The sequence below is a fragment of the Chinchilla lanigera genome, unplaced genomic scaffold, assembly GCF_000276665.1.
Source record: "Chinchilla lanigera isolate Chin_1 unplaced genomic scaffold, ChiLan1.0 scaffold00044, whole genome shotgun sequence".
In the NCBI taxonomy this organism is placed as follows: Eukaryota; Metazoa; Chordata; class Mammalia; order Rodentia; family Chinchillidae; genus Chinchilla; species Chinchilla lanigera.
The window spans coordinates 15,381,506-15,402,122 of record NW_004955445.1 but is presented as its reverse complement, the minus strand read 5'-3'; the positions used below and the strand labels follow the sequence as shown (position 1 = coordinate 15,402,122).

At 38.5% G+C, this 20,617-nt stretch overlaps 1 protein-coding gene across 8 annotated transcripts in view; it reads right to left on the bottom strand.

Annotated features, from left to right (window-relative positions):
- Chd6 (chromodomain helicase DNA binding protein 6) overlaps positions 1-20,617 on the bottom strand; it is a 216,337-nt gene that overhangs the window by 174,288 nt on the left and 21,432 nt on the right. For 6 of the 8 annotated variants that reach the window (XM_013518274.1, XM_013518272.1, XM_013518273.1 and 3 more), the window contains exon 2: positions 2,140-2,295. The exons of the other annotated variants lie outside the window; for them this stretch is intronic. The gene's annotated coding sequence lies outside the window, so the exon portion shown is untranslated. The remainder of the gene's footprint in view (positions 1-2,139; positions 2,296-20,617) is intronic. 8 annotated transcript variants of the gene reach the window in all.

Here is a 20,617-nt window from a genome sequence, read left to right as displayed (position 1 = left end):
TAACTATGCTGATGTCTGATGGTATATTAAAATGAACAGTTAATGATTACAATTTTTTATGTTCTGATCAATTGTGCATGCTTGTGTCTGGTGGTCTGAGCAACTGATTTGAAGGTAACAATATGTAATGGAAGTACAATGGTGAACTCCTACCATCTTGTCTAGTGAAACTGTATTATCTCTACTGTTTTATCAAAGAATTATTTTCTTATTCCCTAGAATGGCTTGAGCAATCTTTCATTCTTACATCTGGTAATCTGAGCAGTGTAGTTGAGGATAGCGATATGTAATGTAACAACCACTGCTGATTCGTATTACTTTGTTTTGAGACTGTATCACTTTGAATGTTTTTGCTTTGATTTATTTATGTTTGTAATACTGCTACCAGTAGTAGTCACTTAACATTACCAGAATGCTGCTACCGGTCTATTTCTTTGTTTGTTTCTCATTTACTACTCTCTTCAAAATTATTAAAAAAGAAAAAAACGTAAGGGACACAAACAGGGCTAGTGTGTTCTCACCTGCCTGCTTGCTATGGATGATTTCTCCACTGCAGTGCTCCTCTGCCATGTCACTCTGCCTTGGAGCCAGCTGACTATGGACTGAAACTTCTACAAATTGTGAGGCAAATAAACCTTTCCTCCTTTCCCTTTTGAGTGTTGGGTATTTTGTCTCAGCAATGAGGAAAGTACCTAAGATACTAACATAGACATTACTCAGCAAAGATGAGTTCTTACTTAAGATGATAATAAAAGAAAAAGCACACATACATGATCAGGCTCAGTACTATTCATTCTACAGGAACAGAAAAGCCAGGCCAAGTGGCAAGCCGATCCACAATCTGAAAACCTCTTCTCAACTATATCTGTGGAATTCCTAACACTAAATATACTAGTACCTCATATACTATTTCTACAACTCTGCTGCATAAAAACTCAAGATTTTAAAATAATTTTTTTGTCTTTTTGCGACAGGGTTTCACTATGAATTTCAGGCTGGCCTGGAACTCACTTTGCAGCTCAGGTTGGCCTCCAACTTGCAGTGATACTCCTGCCTCAGCCTCCTGAGTGCTGCGATTATAGGCATGTGCCATCATACCCAGTAAAAACTTAACATTTTTCCCAAGCTTTTTTCCTTAAAGACAAATTAGCTATTGTGTTCTCTCCCTGTAGAATGTACTTATTTTCCTACTTTTACTTGGCCCAAACTCACTCTGCAGAGCCTGTTTCTTTTTTCTACTTTCAATAAATGTAAAATTGTGTTACTGTTTGCACTTGTCTTGACCAATTCTTTGTTCAGGACAGAAAGAACCTAGAAACCACCTCTAAAAGGAGACTCCAGCACCTAACGCCCAGTAACATATTTGGCAAAAAGCCAGCCAGGACACTTAGAAATTCAGGTACTTTAGAATATGCTTGAGAACCTGTGCAGAACCAAGAGACAGACACTGTGTGAATGCCAAAGTAGAGCCACCCTCGTACTGTCTGGGTGAATGCGTAGGATATTGTTTCTCACAGGGCTAAAGGAGTCCCTGGTAGGGGGCTCCACCCTAAAAGGGGCCCTAGAGCAGGCTCCACACTTCTAAAGAGTCAGTAGGCCAATGTACCACCATGAGAGACACCTTGCGGATCTCAGCCATTTTGCCATTAGGCTGTATCCTTAAAACTTGGGAACAATTTGATCCTTAAGGAATCATACTGGCCCACAAGGTATGAAGAGTTCTAAGAAAAAAGGCACCAGTGTCGCTCACTTCACCAGAGATGTGTGGTAGTACAACTGAGTCTTGTGGAGGACACTCTGGGCTTGCATCATTCTGTGGGGGACACCTTCTGAAGGACCCTAGACCTATTCTCTCTCTCTCCATAGGCCCCAACAGGTAGCTAGTTGGAGCCACAGGGGCTCCCCCTTTGTCTTTACTACTGTAATACTATTTGGGTCCAGTAACTAAGGAATGGTGAGAGATGGGTCCAGAACAGCAGTCTAAATTCTTCAGTTAGATCCTCTTTTTTTTTTTCCTTGCAAAAGTAAGAAATCCCTTATGTTTGAGCTTTTATGGCTCTTTATCTTTGTAAAGGCCCAAGAACCACAGTATTTAAAGAGGCCTCCAAAGGAAAAAAGTGTCTGTCCCCAGATGCCTACCTGTGTCTTAGGGGTCTCTTTCCCGTTTCCACCAAAGGCTAGCACCCCAGAGAGACGCAAAGTTTTCAGAAGACTTTAGTATGTTTGCAGATGAGACCTCAGGACCCCACAACTCAAATGTAGGGCAGAGGCTTTTCTGTGTTCAACAAGTGGGACCTAGATAAGAATAAAAGAAGGGCTAAGGATTATTTTTTAGAAGGCCAAAATTATGTCTGTTGCAACTGGCAATGCTTTAAGCAAGCCCAAACTGACCAAGGGAAAACCCAGGGCCCATCCCAGCCTGCAAGAAAACTGGATATTGGGCACACGGCTGTACCAAGCCACTGCCTGGGCCCTGCTCCATGTGTCAGGTGGCTGATGTGCTTGACTCATGACACTGAAAGACTGACTGTCCCCACTCCCAGAGAGGGGCTAGGCCAGCCAAAACTCTCACCCCCTGTTTTGATGAGGACTGAAGAGGTCAGGAACAACCTTAAATGCCCCTGTCCAAGGACAGCTCCAGCTCCTGCAAGAAATCGTCGATGACTCTTGATGGATGGGTAAGCAATTTCAATTGCTTTGGCTTCTGTTTTAATTTCCTTCTTTGGAAAACCCTCCTCTAGATCTGTAGGTATTATTGAGATTAAGGGGGGTCCTGCTCAGTGGTTCTTTAGTCCTGCTTTGCAAGCTTTGGATGGTGATCTGCCCATCTAAAACCATGAGGAGGTGTGGTTCCCTAATGGAAGAAACTTGGTCCAATCCAAGGAGGATGTCTAAAGACAGGTCACTGAGGCCAAAGCCCTTCCCCCAGAGAGTCCACAGCTCTCATTTGGGCATTGATATTAGGAAAAGGCAAAAAGCTAAATATCTCTATAGACCCCAAATATGCCTTTCTGGTGCTACATGCCCTTGTAGTAATCTGGAAAGAAAAAAAAAAGAAGGTTGTTAACTAAAAAGCAATCATTTATAAAACAAGAAATTGTACAACTCTTAAAGGTAATCTATTTTTCTAAACAGGTTGCTGTCACTCATTGCAAGGACACCCCCCACCCAAGAAGATGTCCAAAGTCTCTGGGAAATCAAGAAGCTGGTGGAGAGGCAAGAAGGGTAGCCTTGTAGTCCCTCAAGACCCTAGCATTATTTCCAGTTCCTGAGGAAACGTTATGATCTTTCTTTAAGGAACACAGTGAAGAGCTGTAAAAATCCAGTACTGTTTTGGGTACAGATAAATGGGCACCTGTAATGAGGCGCCTGTTTTTAATTACAGCCATAATGTAGGTAATCTTGCTAATGCTATGGCTCTCCGGTTCTCAATAATTTATCTACATCTCTTTGCCATACTTTCTCCTGCACAGGAAGCATGGAAATCTGACTTGCTACTTCTCACATTTGGGCTCTAACTCCCCAACTGTAATGGACTGACAACTGGTGGTCAACTTATAACCCCTAGCTGAACTGAGTAACCATGGTGCTGGGTGTGGGAGGTCCACCTGAGGCTTGCTCCCAACAGCCCAAGAGGCAGAACTGGAAAAGAAGTGAGGCTTTGGGAGCTGAGAAAAGGCTGTTGGGAGCTCGTAGAAGCTGTAAGGAGCTGTTGGTTCTTTTGGAGGAGCTTGTCATGCTGGCTTTCCTGATGAACTTGGCTGTTTTCATCCTCTGAGGAGCTCAGGACCTGCTGGCACTGAGAATAGCTTCAACTCACTTTGGAGGAGCTCAGGTCCTCACTCTGAGCATTGCTTCCTGGCTCCAGAGGGGAACATGGTGCACTGCCAGTGTCCTGGAGAAGCTTGCTGTGCTGGCTTTCCTGATGGGAACTCAGCTGTCCTGATCATTGGAGGAGCTCGGGACCTCACTGTTGCTGAGGATGGCTGTGGTACCTTTTGGGGGAGCTCTGGTTCCTCGGAGCGTCGCTTCCTGGCTCCAGTGCAGATCCCTCAGCCTGCTAGCACAGATCCTTCATCCCACTGGTGCAGACTTTCTAGATTCCACCACTGACCTTTGGGCCTTCCCACAACAGATCTGTTAAACAGGGCTGCATGAGAGGTCATGGGCTCTGGGCTTCCAGTTGGACTCGTGGGAGAGACTGTTATGGGCTCTAGGTCTTTCTTCAGCTGGACTCATGCAGGACATTTCTGTGGGATCCAGGTCCTCAGCTAGATTCCTTGGTCTTAGTGTGTGGACAGTTTTCCTGCAGTCTTTTGTATATCATTCTCTGGGTGACTATTAGAAATAATCTTGTAAAATATGTGTCCTGTATTAGATGGTTCCCCTTGCAATAAGCCCCAAACCATAATACCAACCCAAGAGTAAAGTTACTTTCTTTCTCCCACGGAATGGACATCTCAACAGTTACTAACTCTTTTCTCATTGTCGTCTGACAGGATTTTTTTCCTTCAACTCAGCCAGTGAGCCACAGTACCCCAAGGTAGTTAGACAACACATAAACAGAAGTAGGTAGGGCACACAACCCCTTTCAGCAGAAAGTAGGTACAGTACATGAAGACAGAGATCTCTGGTCCCTCAACACCACAAAAAAAATTGTTAATTGTTGAGCTATGCGTCTCTCAGGGGAAAATGAGGCAGGAGAGTAGGCATGATAAAACTGGCTGAGAAAGTAGGTGCGACCTGTTAATTACAAAATCCCAGGACACATGCCCAAAGCCCTGCAATGGACTTCTCAGCTAGAACTCAAGCAGGTTTTTGATAGGATGGCCTACACCCGATGTCGGCCTGAGGTGGGGGTGATATAAAACGGGCACTGGGACAATGAGTTCTTTGCTACTATATTCTCTCACTGCAGTCCACTCTTCTTGTACAGCGTACTCTTTTCCTACTTTTAATTGGCCAAAACTCCCTCTGCAGAGCATGTTTCTTTTCCTAAGTTTAATACATGTAAAATTTTGCTACTGTTAAAAAAAAGACAAATAATGGATTCTGATCTGATCCAAATTTCCTTTGACTCAGGTTTTGCAGGTGATAGCCCGAAAGCTACTTCCAAATCCTCTGCAAAGCCAGGAGGATGCTGCACCCTGATGGATTCCACAGTCATTTCAGCCTCATACAAACTAAACTGCACTTCACTTAGGAACTGACAACTTCTGTTTTATAAATTCACAAATAAATTTGTGAATAAATAAATTCACAAAAAAATTGTGAATAAATAAGTAATTAAACTTTGGATTTTTAAAGATGAAAAATAGTTCCTAATACTCTCTCATCCCCATTCCAGTTCCGGCTTCCCTTAAACCTCAAAGGATGACAGTACTCACATAGGAGATAGGGCCTGACAAAGCTTGCCGGGGAAATGGCCGGGACCTGTCCATCACAAGATCCCAGAGAAACTTGAGGACCCTGTATAAAGGACTTCTTGCAAGTTCCCACTGAGATGTAGACAGCATAAAAAAGGAGCAGCCCTCAGGAAGGACGCCATCCTGTGTGAGTTTACACGACAGCCCGCACTGCAGTGTCTCTTAGACATGGCCGGTACTTTTATTTTTGTGTTTACCCTCTTTTGCTCTCTGTTCACCCAACTTCACCCTGCAGAGCTGGTTTCTCCCATACATGTTTACCCTGCACTTTCCACATGAACTTTTGGCACTGCTACTGGCTGGTCTTGTCCAATTCTTTGAGGCAGCAAGAACCTGGGATACTTTTGATTGGCAAGTCATTTCTCAAGAAATCACCCTATAACAGTACTGAGGTCAGTGCAAAACTAGTCTATGGGGGAATACCTACCTCAAGATGCTGCATGATATGATGACTATATACAAAAAGTTCTCATGATCAGTTTTGTATATTCACCTAACATGCGGAAAACTGAAATAAGTCTTTCCAAAAAGTCAAAGAAACTTTCTTTAAAAAAACAAAACAAAACAAAAAAACCTTTCTGTTTGGCCTGGTGGTGCATGACTGTAATGCCAGCACTCAGCAAGATGAGGCAGGAGGATCACCAAGAGTCTGCGGCCACCTTGGGCTACATAGTGAGTTCAAGGCCAGCCTGAAGTACATAACAAGATCTTGTCTCAAAAAAAAAAAAAAAAAAAAAATTTTTTTCTTGTAAAAGCAAATGAAGATAGCTTTTGAAAAAATGGCAGGGTACATGGTTGGCAATAGATGATACTGTACAAGGTCCTGCTTCTCTGAATCTGGTTGCTTTACACTAAAGGCAATATGCAGAATACTTACAAGGGCCACTGCTCTTTGGGAATCAAACCACAGGCCTCATGCAAGCAAAGCAAGCCCTGTACTACTGAGCCACACCCTGAGCCTTATGCAAATTTAAACCAATCCACTAAGATCTTACACTATGTGTAATCTTTTAATCTGTTTATATATTGATATAGACTGGCCACCTATTTTAAATTCATATTATATTACCAAACAACATACTGTTAATACTACTTCTAACACCTAATTACTTGCCTAGAAGTAACAGGTGGCAAGTTTTCAGGCTGACAAACAGCACACTTTTAGAGGGGCAGGTCTAAGAAATGACAAAACTCATGCCCAGAATGAGCAAGAAAACCAGAAAGGAGCCAGTTAACTTCTTTATAAATAGTACCAACTGCAAGATTAAAACAACAACCATTTAAAAATACAAAATTAACTTCTTGACTACGTATTTTTCTATTACCTATTCCAATGCTTCCTTCAACATCAGACTAAGCACGGGCAACCAGCTGAAGAAGCATGATTAATTCACTTGTTGTTAATTCACTTTAACAACAAAGAACTGACATATTAAACAATTAGTTCCACTATAAGTGTTTCTAGACACAGATGTCCAGTTTGGGGGACAGTGAATTTCCAAAAGGCCACTTTGGAATACACATGCAGAATAAGATTCAAATCTTCAACCACTGGCACCCTTTCCTCAAGATGTTCAATTTGGAAATGAAAACCTTTATTGGTGGCAGTATATCTCAGGCTAGTAATAAAATGAAGTAAATAAAGTCAGAGAATTCATTAGGCTGGATATGAAATTCAAGTATCAGTTCTTTTTTTTTTTCCTGGTACCGGAAATCGAACTCAGAACCTTGTGCTTGCCGGGCAGGTGCTGTGCCACTGAGCTAAATCCCCAGCCCCTCAAGTATCAGTTCTTAAAGGCTCAACCGAATCCTCAAGGAGTTGCTGGCAAAGCTGGGTGTCACAGACAAATGATAAAGGCAGCCCTTAAGGAGAGGAATATGGAATACTAACACTCCAGAGGGCCAAAGGGCTCCATGAGATTCACCTCTGAGTCCCCCAAGCCTAGGATGGGCCAGTGATATAAGAAGTACACATTTATTAGTTGGGTATGTATGTACACTGAATTTCAATAAAAGACCAAGAGGCTAGTTTCACCATTCACACTATTTTCTTCCTTCTAGTCACAAATAAGGGTCAAAAATCTACAGAAACAATTTTTGCAGAGAAACTATTCCAGAGTCTCTGTCTTCTGTGTTACATGTTTGAGTCAATCCTTGCCCAGTCAAATCTTCTCTAGATTAACCTTAACCATCAGACACTCAAAGCACAAAAACAATCTCGTATCCCATGTATTTAAAAACAACCTGTGTATAAAAAGTAGGTAATTCCAAGTCAACTACTGTTAATTCACTTTAACAACAAAGAACTGACATATTAAACAATTAGTTCCACTATAATATTCACCGTAGAGTCCAGCACTGTAACACACTGGTCATCCAAGCCACTGAGAAGAGTGAAGCAGAACAGCTGGAGGCCAGAATGTCAAGGTCATCCTGGACAACCGAGTGGAACTTTGTCTCAAGTAAAAGTAATAAATGAAATCCACCTTGAATTCTACCCATTGTTTAATATCACAGTTTACGGGTCACCTTTGCTCTCTATATACATCTGTCTTCTTTCTAGATTCTATATCCATTCCCCAAATCCACATTCAACCCCCAACTTCTAAGATTCTACTCCTGGAGTTACTTACTCTTGAACAAACCGCAGTACTGAGCTGCTTCTGTAACTGCACTGCAAAATGGAACTTTAAAAGTTAGATTTTTTTTAAAGCAACTTCTCCGAACTTTCTCCTGCTGAGCACATAACCAACATCCACTTCTCTCCTTGGCCCAAGAGAAATGACAGAATGTGCAGATGCTTGTTCCAGGAGGCCAGAGCCCAGTTTCTTTTCCACAAGACGGGAGAAGATGAGCTGAAGTGATAAAGCAAGTGTGGAGATCTGTATTATCTCTGTGCTCCTCCTCAGCCTCTGTTCCTGGCCATAAAAGACCCTTTCCTACCTGTACACGGTGAGATGGTGATTTGAGGCAAAGAGGCCCCTCCATTTTTCCTAGCTCTGAAAAAAATCCTTTGTCCATTTAACCAAAATATGCCTCCTCTGATTTGATCAGTGGTGAGCAGTGTGAGTGTATGAACCTGAGTGTCTGATAATAGAATGACACCATATGATGCTTCAGAGAAGGCCTCAGAAATGACAATTTGGTCCCAAAAGAAAGGTAGTCTGATAATACTTTTGTTGAAAGAATTAGATCTCTAATTTTGGACATAAATTAAATAACTCAAAAACCTCTTTTTTTTTTTTTTTTTTTAAAGTGAGATACCATGGATTTTTTGGAATTTCTCTTTTAGATTGGTTCCTGTTTTTACAGTTTTTTACTTTTTGAATCAGAATGTGTCCAATCTGAATTTTTATTAAAACATAATATGCATGTAAAAGTACAGCTCTTCATTATCTGCACACAATCCTTTAAACTGCACCCAGAAACCAAACATCCACACTATTTTCTGGTTGCTACTACTTTTTCCCACAAGTAGCCACAAGCCTGAGTTCTGCATATTCTTGCACCTTATAAAAGTGTGTATTCTTGTGTCCTGCTTCTGTTCCAGTTATCAACTTATTGCCTCTCTGAACACCTTCAACAGCTCTATGACAATGGATTGCACTTGCACTTCTCCTTAACAGACCATGACGCAAAGTGTGGTCAGTAGAGGGAGCTGGCAGGACACTGCAGTAGAAACGGACTTTCCGGTTCTAGTGCAGTGTTTTTGCGTGTCCTTGCTCTTGCTTCCTGGGCACCAGCGGAGTACGTGAGGACATCTGGTGTTACTCTGCTCCAGTCACATATCTACAGCACATAGTCCCTCAGCAACCACAAGCTGCAATTTGGACCTGGTGACCATCTTCCTGTGGTCCCCCAGACACAACCACCAGAGATTCCAGGTCTCATACACACAACAACCCTGACTGCTTCTGCTCACTTCCTTCGCAGATAACTGTTTTTCCTGCAGCTCTCCCAACCTAGACACCATGTGTTCTAGGGATTGGAGCTGAAGAAGCATGACAATTCCCACTGCATGCCAGCCCACCAGACTCGGCTATGTGGACCCCAAAAGGCTGTATCCTGTGACCTTTATAATACAGGTGCTGAATTCTCCAGGCTTGTATTCCCTCTGCATATGCACCCATCTATGCACCCATCACCCTCACCTATGTCTACCTTACCCCCAGAGCACCATTTCCTGCTTGCCCAGCAACAGCCAACCAGTGCAGGTCTGACCAAGCAACCCAGAGAACTTGTCTGCCATTCAATGACATGAAACTATACCTTGTCCGATGAAATTTGAATGCCAGTACTGGGAAGGGGCCCTCCTATTTTATTCAGAGTATAAATAATTTTCTAAAGTTACCCAACTTTGGGGCTGGGGATTTAACTCAGCGGCACAGCACCTGTCTGGCAAGCACAAGGTCGTGAGTTTGATTCCTGGTACTGGAAAAAAAAACCAACCAAACAAACAAAAAATAAAGTTTCCCAACTTTAATAAACGGTAGAACTTAGGTTTGAACCCAGGACACTGTGAGTCTAAAACCAAAGGTCTTATTGTAACCATTATTATGGATGAAATTAAAAATATTTTGCCAGACTCTCAACTCTATAAAGACTGAGACAGTGTCATTTTGTCACCATCTTCCATTACCTAGGACTGTGCCTGGCATGCTGAAAGTACTTTCTATAAATATCGTTTGAATGAATGAAAATCCTGACTCTGAAATAATCTTTATATGCAACCTAAATTTTCACATTCAGTGATTTTTAGTCTGTATTGTGAATGTTATACAACAACCCTAACTGGGAAATTATGATGTTGCAGATTATCTTGATTAAACCTTCTAAATACTAAGACCAAGTAAAAAGGAGGCCCTAAATTCTAAAAAGTTTGAATTGGAAATAAGAAGATCAAAGTGATACAAATAATTGTGAAAAGGGCGGATGAAAACATGAGCTAGTGAGAGAACTAACCAGAAGAAGAACAATGCAAAAAGAAACAAAACAGCACAAAAACATCAAGAACTCAGTTTAAAAAAAAAAAGCCATACAAAGGTTATCAACGAAAAGTTTGAAGAATTTCTTTCAAAAACACACCTGACAAGGACTGGAGGTGAGGACAAAGAAAGCTGGGGAGCTAATTCTATCTTTTCCCAAGCAGCGAGGGGCTCTCTACCCATAAGCCAAGAAAAACAGCTCAGATGAAGACAAGCAACACGGCTTCAACTAGCTCCCTTACAGGTCTTACAAGCTAAGAAGAAAAGGGCAAGAGTGGGGTCAGGATCAGTATACGCAAACAGGTAAAAGAGAAGGCCCTATTGCTCAATGTGCAGATAAACAATGGCTCTAACTTTCCCCTTAATGCAAGTCTGCAACACATTTAGGCCAGCAAATATTTTAGCTATGGGGAAGAAAAGTGGAAGAGGAAGAAGAGAGAGAGAAACTGTGAGGGGGAAAAGAAGAGAAAGAGGAGAAAAGGGTGGGGAGAGGCCCAGACATATGTGTAATTTGAATGTACACTTGTGTTATGTTCAATAAAAAGTTCATCAAAGGAAAAAAGATTGTCATTCTCTCTCTTTTTTTTTTTTTTTTTTGGTACCGGAAATCAAACTCAGGACCCTGAACTTGCCAGGCAGGCGCTTGTGCCACTGAGCTACATCCCCAACCCGAGAGTGTCATTCTCAAAGATGATCTAGACATTTTAAATCGTCTACATGAGTACTCCCTCTACTCGGAGATAATGAAATCATCCCCCAGTTTTATCTAGGCTAAATATTCTAACTTGATAACATTTTTACTCAAGCATTACTTAGTCACCCATATAGTTCCTACTCTGTCTTACTTTCTATGTTTTGTGCCCGCTTCAATTGCAAAATCAAAACTGAACTAAGGTACTTAGGTTAAAAGTAGCTACCAACTCTTAAAAATATCCATCTGAAACCACGTCAGATCTCACGGTGAAATGCTAAAGACCCTCTCATTAAAATGCCAGGAACAAGACAAGGATGCCAGCCATCAGTGTTGCTCTAGACATTCTGGAGAACATAGAAAAGAGTATGAGATATATAAGCTGGAAGGAAAGGTAAAATTATTATTTATATAGGGACAGTCTGTGACTGTTCATTTTGTAAACCCTTAAGAAACTACTTAAAAACCATGAGAATCAAGAGAAAGACTTTAAAAGATAGGCAGTTAAAATATATACAAACACACACACACACACACACAGAGAGAGAGAGAGAGAGAGACCTAACTTTGTAAAAAGAAACTTCAAGCTTTCTCTGTGTATGCACCTGCTCCGGTTCACATCATACATACCCAGTGAAACCAACTCCATACTTCTGTGATTGGCTACTCAAGCGGCTGGTGCCAAGGCACAGGCCCACTTACACAGGCCAAACTTGAGAAGCACAGCTAGACAGCACCTTGTACCACACTTAACCCATCAGACAAAACCCCACTCAACTACAATCACATATCTATCTTGTTTTAATGAATTCAGTTAATTGTGCTAATACATGCCCAACATAATATCCTCTTGAATCTCTATTACATTAAATAATCTCTCTATACATCTTGAATCTCTATTACAGTTCCTAAGACAAATCAATTCTCTAATTTTTTTATACCCTATCTTATCTCTGAGGAGCTGGTCAATTCACTCAACAACCAACAGGAGAAGACATGCAGGACAGTCACCAATGAAACTAAAGAACAGTTTCTTCAATTATAAAATAAATGCTTTAAAAAAATTTAAAGTACTTTTTTAGAAGTGTCTAATCTCCTAAGGCTCTAAAACTCTACAACCCCAGTTCCTAAAATGATATACCATGCCAAGGGAAAAAAAAGTAGGAAATGAAGCCTGCAAGAACAGTAATTTGTTCTGTTTTACTAAGTTCTCTAGACGAGTGAGAAAGTTTTTTGTTTTGTTTTGTTTTTGTTTTTGTTTTTGTTTTTTGAGACAGGGTCTTGCTGTATAGTTCAGGCTGCCCCTGAACTAACTATATAGCCTAGGCTGGCCTTGAACATGGGGCAATCCTCCTCCTGCCTCAGCCTCCCGAGTGTTGGGATTACAGGCATATGCCACCATGCCCAACTGTAAGTTTTTTTTAATATGAGAAAAATTAATTTTTTTCTTCAAGCAAAACTTATTAAAAAGAAAAGGCTGCAGAGAAATTAGGAAGATGACTGAGGAAATCTGCTTCTGTCAGGATGTGCAAACATCTTCACTAAAACATGTTAGGCATTTGAGAAATTCTCTATTTGAGGAAATTTAACCCCATAATAATGATCACCAAAATTTACATAATGTCAATATTTAATCTATCAACAGAATAATTAAAATTAAGAAACCCATCTCTACCATAACACCTACCAAATTAATACCTTTAATCAAGCCTTTCCTGATAAGTTTTACCACTGGCACACACCATGTGAAGCTTCAAAGATGGATTCAAACATACTAGATAAATCCATCTTCCCTACCAGACTTGAGGAAGCATCATTATCTTTTTCCATAATGCTTATCCCTATTAATAACATCCATCTGTTCAAACCATCAGATTGTTAATACAATGTTCAGATTCCCAAGGATCTTGTCATTTTCTCATCCATGTACATTAACCTCATATTAGATCAATATAAACAAGCGCAATTCACAGATAAAAACAGAGAAAGGTAGTGGCTTTTCTGTGAAAGAACACACGTAGAGGCTGGGGATTTAGCTTGGCGGCAAAGCAGAGGATCATGAGTTCAATTCCTGGTACCGGAAGAAAAGACCAACGGGGGAAAAAAAAAAAAAAGAACACACCTACACAAATTACTCGCTATTCCCACCCGAATTAACGTTTGCTAGAAAAAATAGAGTCATTTGCTAAAGTAAAAACAGAATGGAGGATGGCAAAGAGGGAAAGAGAACTACTTAACAGTTCATCAAAATGTGAAATACTTCAACTAAAAACAATCAAGAAACCAAAACACTAAGCAAAGAGACAACAGATAAACTTGGAACAACGAAGTCTCTACAGTACTTCCTGACACTTGGTTCTATAATCAGAACCTGCAACTGCTATTTATTATGATTTAGAGAATTTGAAAATTTGTTTTTATGGTATTAAGATACTAGCTACAGGCTTTCTGCTTCAAAAAAGTATGTAGCTAAGATCTAGCTGAGTGGCTGCTTGGAAAACAGCCAAAGTCCAAAGGCCAGAGGGGTATCCTGTGTGAATATGGCTGTGACTCACCGGGCCGCCAGGTTTCTCTTAGCTCTTTCCAGTGGTCAAACCTATGGTACAGGTGCTGCAGTGGGCTGTGTGAAAGCTCTAAAAGATATGCCATCTCTGAGTTCCCTTTTAGGTTCTCTTTGGGCCAGAAGAGAATGCCACAGTCTCAGGATTGTTTCTGCTTGGTCAAAGAAGGTCAAATCAGAAGATTCTAAAAGGGTTTTACAGTAGAGCAGAGGGAGAAGGAGGGAAGATGCACTTACACATATACACAATCAAATAAGTATACATGTTTATCATTTACAATAATACAAATAAGCTTATTTTCCAAGGCCAGTGGAACAAATGATATTATGTAATCTACCTTCTCCCTCTATCAGAGCATACATTCTACAAAACCTCCAGGGTCTAAATCCTAGCCCTTGTTATTTATTGGTTGTACGACCAAGACAAAAAAAATCACCTAAACTCCTTGCTCAGATCTCTCATCTGTTAGGAATGATAACATTATGAGAATTAAATAACTATCATATGCAAATTATAAAATTATCTAGCATACAGGAAATACTATACAAGGTAAAACATTACTGTACTATGGATATTCACAAGACAGTCATCACAGAAGACATATGTAACAACAGCAGTGAGAATAAATTATCTACACAGATTCAAGTTAAATCTTCACCATGATCCATAATCGTGAAGCAAAGGAATTTTAGAACTCTATTTAACATGGTTAAAGGAACAAGATCCAACATAGATTAAAAAACATTTCACAAATGCAAAATAACCCAGAAATATGATTCCAGCTCAAAATCTGTTCCCATAAACCCTTCTGGAGACAATCCATTCAAAAACAGCAAGAGGTGTTTAATACAGCTAAACAGACCTTTTCAACATTAATTTCCTTCATGATGATACCTCTTTTACTAGGCACGTTCAGAGAAAGAAGTACTTTGCATAAATGAATTTTCCAGGTACCTCAGATTTTATTCCCATTTTTTAAAAAGTAGTAATTGTTTCATTTTTAAACAAGTTTCTCCAACTATTTAAAATGTACTAATTGTGAAATAAATGATTCAGACAATAAACATCACTGAATGCTCAATTCAAACTACCAGGTGAAAGACGGACAAACCTGGAAATTTTCAGACTGTTAAAACATCACCCATGAATTATGTTACTCAGTGAGGAGAACATAACTTGACAGCAAAGAGCTGTGCCAACACAAACCCACCAACTAATCTCAGCATACAAAGTGGGACACACAAGTACAATGTAGCTTCCAGGGTGAACAACGACTACAATGTACCATGTAAGAACTTTAACAATAATTAATGGCCATAAGAAGTCATGCCTCCAAATCTGTAGCCATTTACAGTTACTATGAGGAAAGAGTAACTTGTTATATGACACAAGGATACAGCGAGGAAAAGCAACAATGTGTGCAAGTGGAATGACCTAGTTTTGCCAACAAATAAATGGCATGATCCAAAAATGGGTGGGTGGGTGTGTGTATCATAGATTAAGAGAGACTTCAGAGATTTATCAATCAAATGTACTATGTGGATCTTATTTGGACCTGTTTTAAAGAATTAACTATAAAAAGGTATTTTTTGAGGAAAAAAATTCAATATTAGATAATATTAAGAAATTAAGACTAAATTTGTGTTGAGTGTGACTGTATTATTTTCTATAACATCCCTACTTGATATGCACACTAAAACATTTATAGGTGAAATGAAATGATAGGTTGCCTGGAATGTTCTGTAAAAGTATTACAGGAAAAAAAGAAAAAGAGATAAAACAAGGATGGCATGAGGATTCACTGTATTACTCCCTCTACTGTGCTGTTTAAAATTTCCTGAAGAAAAAAATAGATTCTTTAAGGTTAAGAGAAAGAAGGGACAACAAAATTCCCAACCATTTGGCCACTATCCATGAGGCAAGAAAAACTATGGAAAGCCCACATATGTAAAGCAAATATGAAAGCAGCTGACACTAGCAGCCTCTGAAAACTATGTGAGATGCTTTGGGCAGGTTTCTTTTGTCAGGAGAAATCCTCCTACCACATTCCTTTGGAAGTGTGCTTTCTAGTAAACAATATTCTATCACCAAGGTTTAAGCAAGAAGTCTGGATACCCATCTGAACTCTTGTAATGTCTACAAAAGAAAAGTAACTCAAGGAAACTGACTACTGGCGCTGGGGATTTAGCTCAGCGGCAAAAGCGCCTGCCTGGCAAGCGCAAAGTCGTGAGTTCGGTTCCCGGTACCGGAGAAAAACCAAAAAAAAAAAAGGAAACTGACTACTGCTAGGACATATATCATTCATTCATTCATTCATTCATTCATTCATTCAAGTACCAGGGATTGAGCTCTGGGCATTCAAAAAGAGCTATACTTGCAGCCCATTCATTCATTCATTCCTTTGAGAAAGGGTCTTGCTTGAGCTTAAACTTCTGATCCTCCTGCCTCAGTTCCCACAGTACCAGCATTACAGGTGTGCACTACTACATCCAGCTGAAGACACGCATTTCTAAGTGAAGCATATATATTTGTAAGTCTTTTATCAGTTTAATCTGTTTGTACTTTTCAAGATTCTCCAATATTCATATAAATAATAACTGCTGTATAAGTTGAAGAAATATTACAAGAAAAAAATCCCTGTGGCTTTTAAAAGATACATTTAAACCAGTTTGTTCTACATGTCCATTTTCCCCAACTTTCAGTACAGGCTAGTATTACCTCTCACATATCATCAGTACAGTTAAAACATTAACATTATCACAGGTTTGCAGATTAAATATACCACCTATTTTCTTTCAAAACTTTACATAATAGTGGTCTACAGCAGTTTTAGAAGAAAACGCTATTTGTATGTTATAATCACTAATCTAAAACAGTAGTAAACAATATAAGCATCAAAGAATACTCCCTTTTTGATCTGTAACTGTGTCTGTTATCCTTCCTTGTTAGGCAAGGAAAATAATGAATTCAAAACACCGCCTCTTGATAGTCTTAACAATATTTTCCCAGAAGCTGTTTGTGAAATAGTTTGAGTAACTTTCACCAGGCTATCCTTTCCTTTTTGTGACTACCTTATCTGCTGTATGAAGTATTTTGAACATGATTTGGTCAATAAAGGAGGGGAGGGGATACTATACAAACTGATCTCAGAAGGCAACAATGAATATTGTTTTAATATATATAATTTAAAATGAACTGTAACAGAAAGTATATTTGGTTGTACGAAAAGCTAGTCTGTTCTCTACTGATCTTGGTCTCCTGCAGACAGGGTAGACTTTTCCTAGCATAAAAGAGAAAGAATATTATCACTAACAAGTTAGAAATTCATTAGCTCAGCTCTTTTTTTTCTATTAATATTCCAAGCAAAGGTATTACTTCTGTAATTCACACAGAAGTGGTTATATTTATTCACACTAAGATAAATGGCTCTGGGATATTAAAAGTCCTCCTACTCAAAGATTTTAAGAACTTAAAATTGAGCATGACTTTCTAATATTCACTGTTGGTAATAATTAAGAAGCTAGAATACAGCAGTTAACTTTATTGCAATTTTTGTTAATCAACATCATAATCCTGTAAGATAGGTATGGTTATTTTTCCCATATTATAGATGAAGAACTGAAAGGCAAAGAAGTTAAATAACTTGCCAAAGTTTAAAACTGAGGTAGCTAAGTAGCTAAGCCAGGATTCAAATCCAAGCAGTCCAGTTGCAGAGTCCACACTACAACATAATATGCTTTCCATGATGGAGTACTATTGCTATCATTACAATTTGAAGGGTTTAAGGAAGAAATAGAAAAATTCCATTTTACTGACCCCAAAAAATCAAACAAAATTACCCAGAAGCAGGAATAAGAAAAACATCAGATGAAATAGATCAGATGAAGTCAAGTTAAATGACAGATTTAATCCCAACTATACCAGTATTAATGTATTAATATTAAATGTAAAGGGTCTAAACATACCAACAAAAAGGCAAGAGATTATCATACCACAGTCATGTACTTTCTAAAGACTGATAAGTTGTAAGTTAAAACATGGGAAAAGATACACCACACAAATAATCAAAAGAAAGCTACCAAAGTTTAGAATCAGACAAAATAGATGTGAGAGAACAGAATATTAAGAGCAATGAAAAGGCCTCACATAGTATGAGGGGGTTTTACCAAAAAGATGTAACACTTAATCCTGCAGAGGTTATGGGTCAGGTGCTATCCCTTGACAATATGTAAAAAGAGTTTGTATGTTTCAGATCAGGTGTAACCTCTGAAGTGTTAATATGTATACACTTGATAACAGAAGTTAAATGCACTTGATGCAAAAACTGATATAAATGAAATATACATATCTATAATAACAGTTAGGAGACTCAACACTCTTTTGGTAAACCCCAGAGCAAGTAGGAAAAAAGTCTGTAAGGATATAAAAGATATGAGTAATACTATTAACCAACTTGACCTGAATAAGAGTTGCAGAAAATTACATCCTATACGAGCAGAAAATAATTCTTTCCAAATAAACACAGAACAATGACTAATATAGCCTCCATTCTTGGCCATAAAACAGATGTCAAGAAATTTTAAATAACTGAAATTATACTAAAGAATATTCCCTTATCCCAAAGAATGTATATGAAATCATTAAAAGAAAGCTACATGGAAACTCTACAAAAGCACAGAAATAAAGGACACTTTTAAACAACAAAATGGAAGTAACAAAGGAAAGTTTAATATATGCTGAATGATAATCAGATCACAACATATGATCATTTATGAAATGTAACAAACAGTGCTCAGAGAAAAGTTTGTAGAATTAAAATCTGGTGTTAGAAAAGAAAGGTCTCAAAACAATTAAGCTTCCATCTAAGAAACTATACAAGGTGACCAAATTAAACCTGAAGTAAGGAGACAAAACCAATGAAATTGAGAACAGAGGGGCTGGGGATTTAGCTCAGCGGCAAAAGCGCCTGCCTGGCAAGCACAAGGTCGTGAGTTCGGTTCCTGGTACCGGAGAAAAACCAAAAAAAAAGAAATTGAGAACAGAAAAAAAATAAAGAATTTTTTTTTTCTTTTTTTAAAATTAGAGAATTATTAAGGAAACTAAAAATCAGGTTAGGAATTTTGTATTGAGGAAAAAAATGGATAAAACTGATAAAACTTCTGGACAGAATGATTAAAGAAGAGAGAAAGAACATAAATTATCGAGTATTAGGACTCAAAACGAAAACATCACTAGGGATCCTCGACTGCATTAAAAGGATAATCATGGAGGCAATAAATGCCTATAAATTTGAACAACCTAGATGAACTGGATAAATTCTTCAAAAGACCAACTACTAAAGCTCACTCAAGAAGAAATGAAGAGCTTTAACAGCCTTGTTTCTATTACAAAATGGTGAATTTATAGTTATGAGCTCTCATACAAAGAAAACCCCAGGCCCAGATAGCTCCACTAACGAATTTTACCAACTTTTAAGGAAGAAATAGTATCAATTTTATACAAACTCTTCCAGAAAATAGAAAAGAAGACTTCCCTTCTTATTTCATAAGGCCAGTATTACCCTGACACCAAACCTAACAAAGGCAATAAAAGAAGCCACAAATGCAAGACAAAGACAAAATCAGTCAAGATTTTTAATACTAGCAAATTGAATACAGCAATGATATATAAAAAGAGTATATCAAAATCAAATTGAGAACTATATCCTGTGAATGTGAGACTTATTCAGCCTTCAAAATCAGTGCAATCCATCATATCAACAAACTAAAGAAAAAGAGTCCCACACAATCATCCCAATATACACACAAAAAGTACTGCACAAAATTTAACATCTATTTGTGATAAAAACTCTTAGCAAACAAGGAATAAAAGAGAATGTCTTTAACCCAATAAAAAGCATTGACAAAAACCTTCAGTTAATTGGCTGGAATTATTTTATCCCTAAATTCAGAAATGAGAATAAAAGAGAATATCCTTAACCCAATAAAAAGCATTGATAAAAACCTTCAGTTAATTGTCTGGAATTATTTTATCCCTAAATTCAGAAATGAGGCAAGGGTATTTAATCTCAACATCACACTAAGGGGTCCCAGCCAGTGCAATAAGACCAGAAAAGGAAATGAAAAGCAGTTAGTACTTGAGATAACTATTAACATAAAAAAAAAGAATTCACAAAAAAGAAAACCTCTACAATTATTAAGAGTCACTGAATATAAAAATCAATATATAAAAATTATTTTATTTCTATATACAGTACAAACATAATATTTTTAATACCATTCACAACAGTACCCAAAACATACTTAGAAAAATACTTAAAAGGTAACTCTAGTTAAGCATACTCTTTTAATTGTTAAAAAAAAAAAAAACTTTAAATTGGTCAGCCTCTTCTACACAAAAATGCTATGGGATAGCTTTTAAGTAGCCTAAATCTTCAGAATAAGAGGACTTATTTTCTTCTCAACTCTTTGGTTTTGGCTTGGGGAACAACTACAGAACTTTGAAGATGAGTTGGATTTTCTATCCACAGAGTGTTTCTTCTCTGATACTTTCCCTTGAAATCTTCCTGGGAGTTTATGCATTAAAGTAGTATCTTGAAACTAGGAAACAAAGAAATGAAATGCAGCCTCAGGAAATTAAAAGCTTACAAAAGCAAAGTTAAAAACATTCCCTCTAGTGAGCTTGGAAAGTAACAAGTTTTATTACTCCCCAGAATATGTAATAATGAAATTTAGCCCTGAAAAAAACTTGTCTATCCCTAGCCCTCCACACACTCATGGCCTTTATTAATAAGGTAATCCTCGGTGCTCAAGTCATCTCCCTTCTCCCACCACATCCCATCCTCTTCTAATTGCACAAGATGCAGCCAGGGCCTGAACAGGCCAACAACTAAGGACATAACATTTTCAACATGAAAAAGAATCTGCTGGGCAAAATGGATGCTCTCAAAGTTAA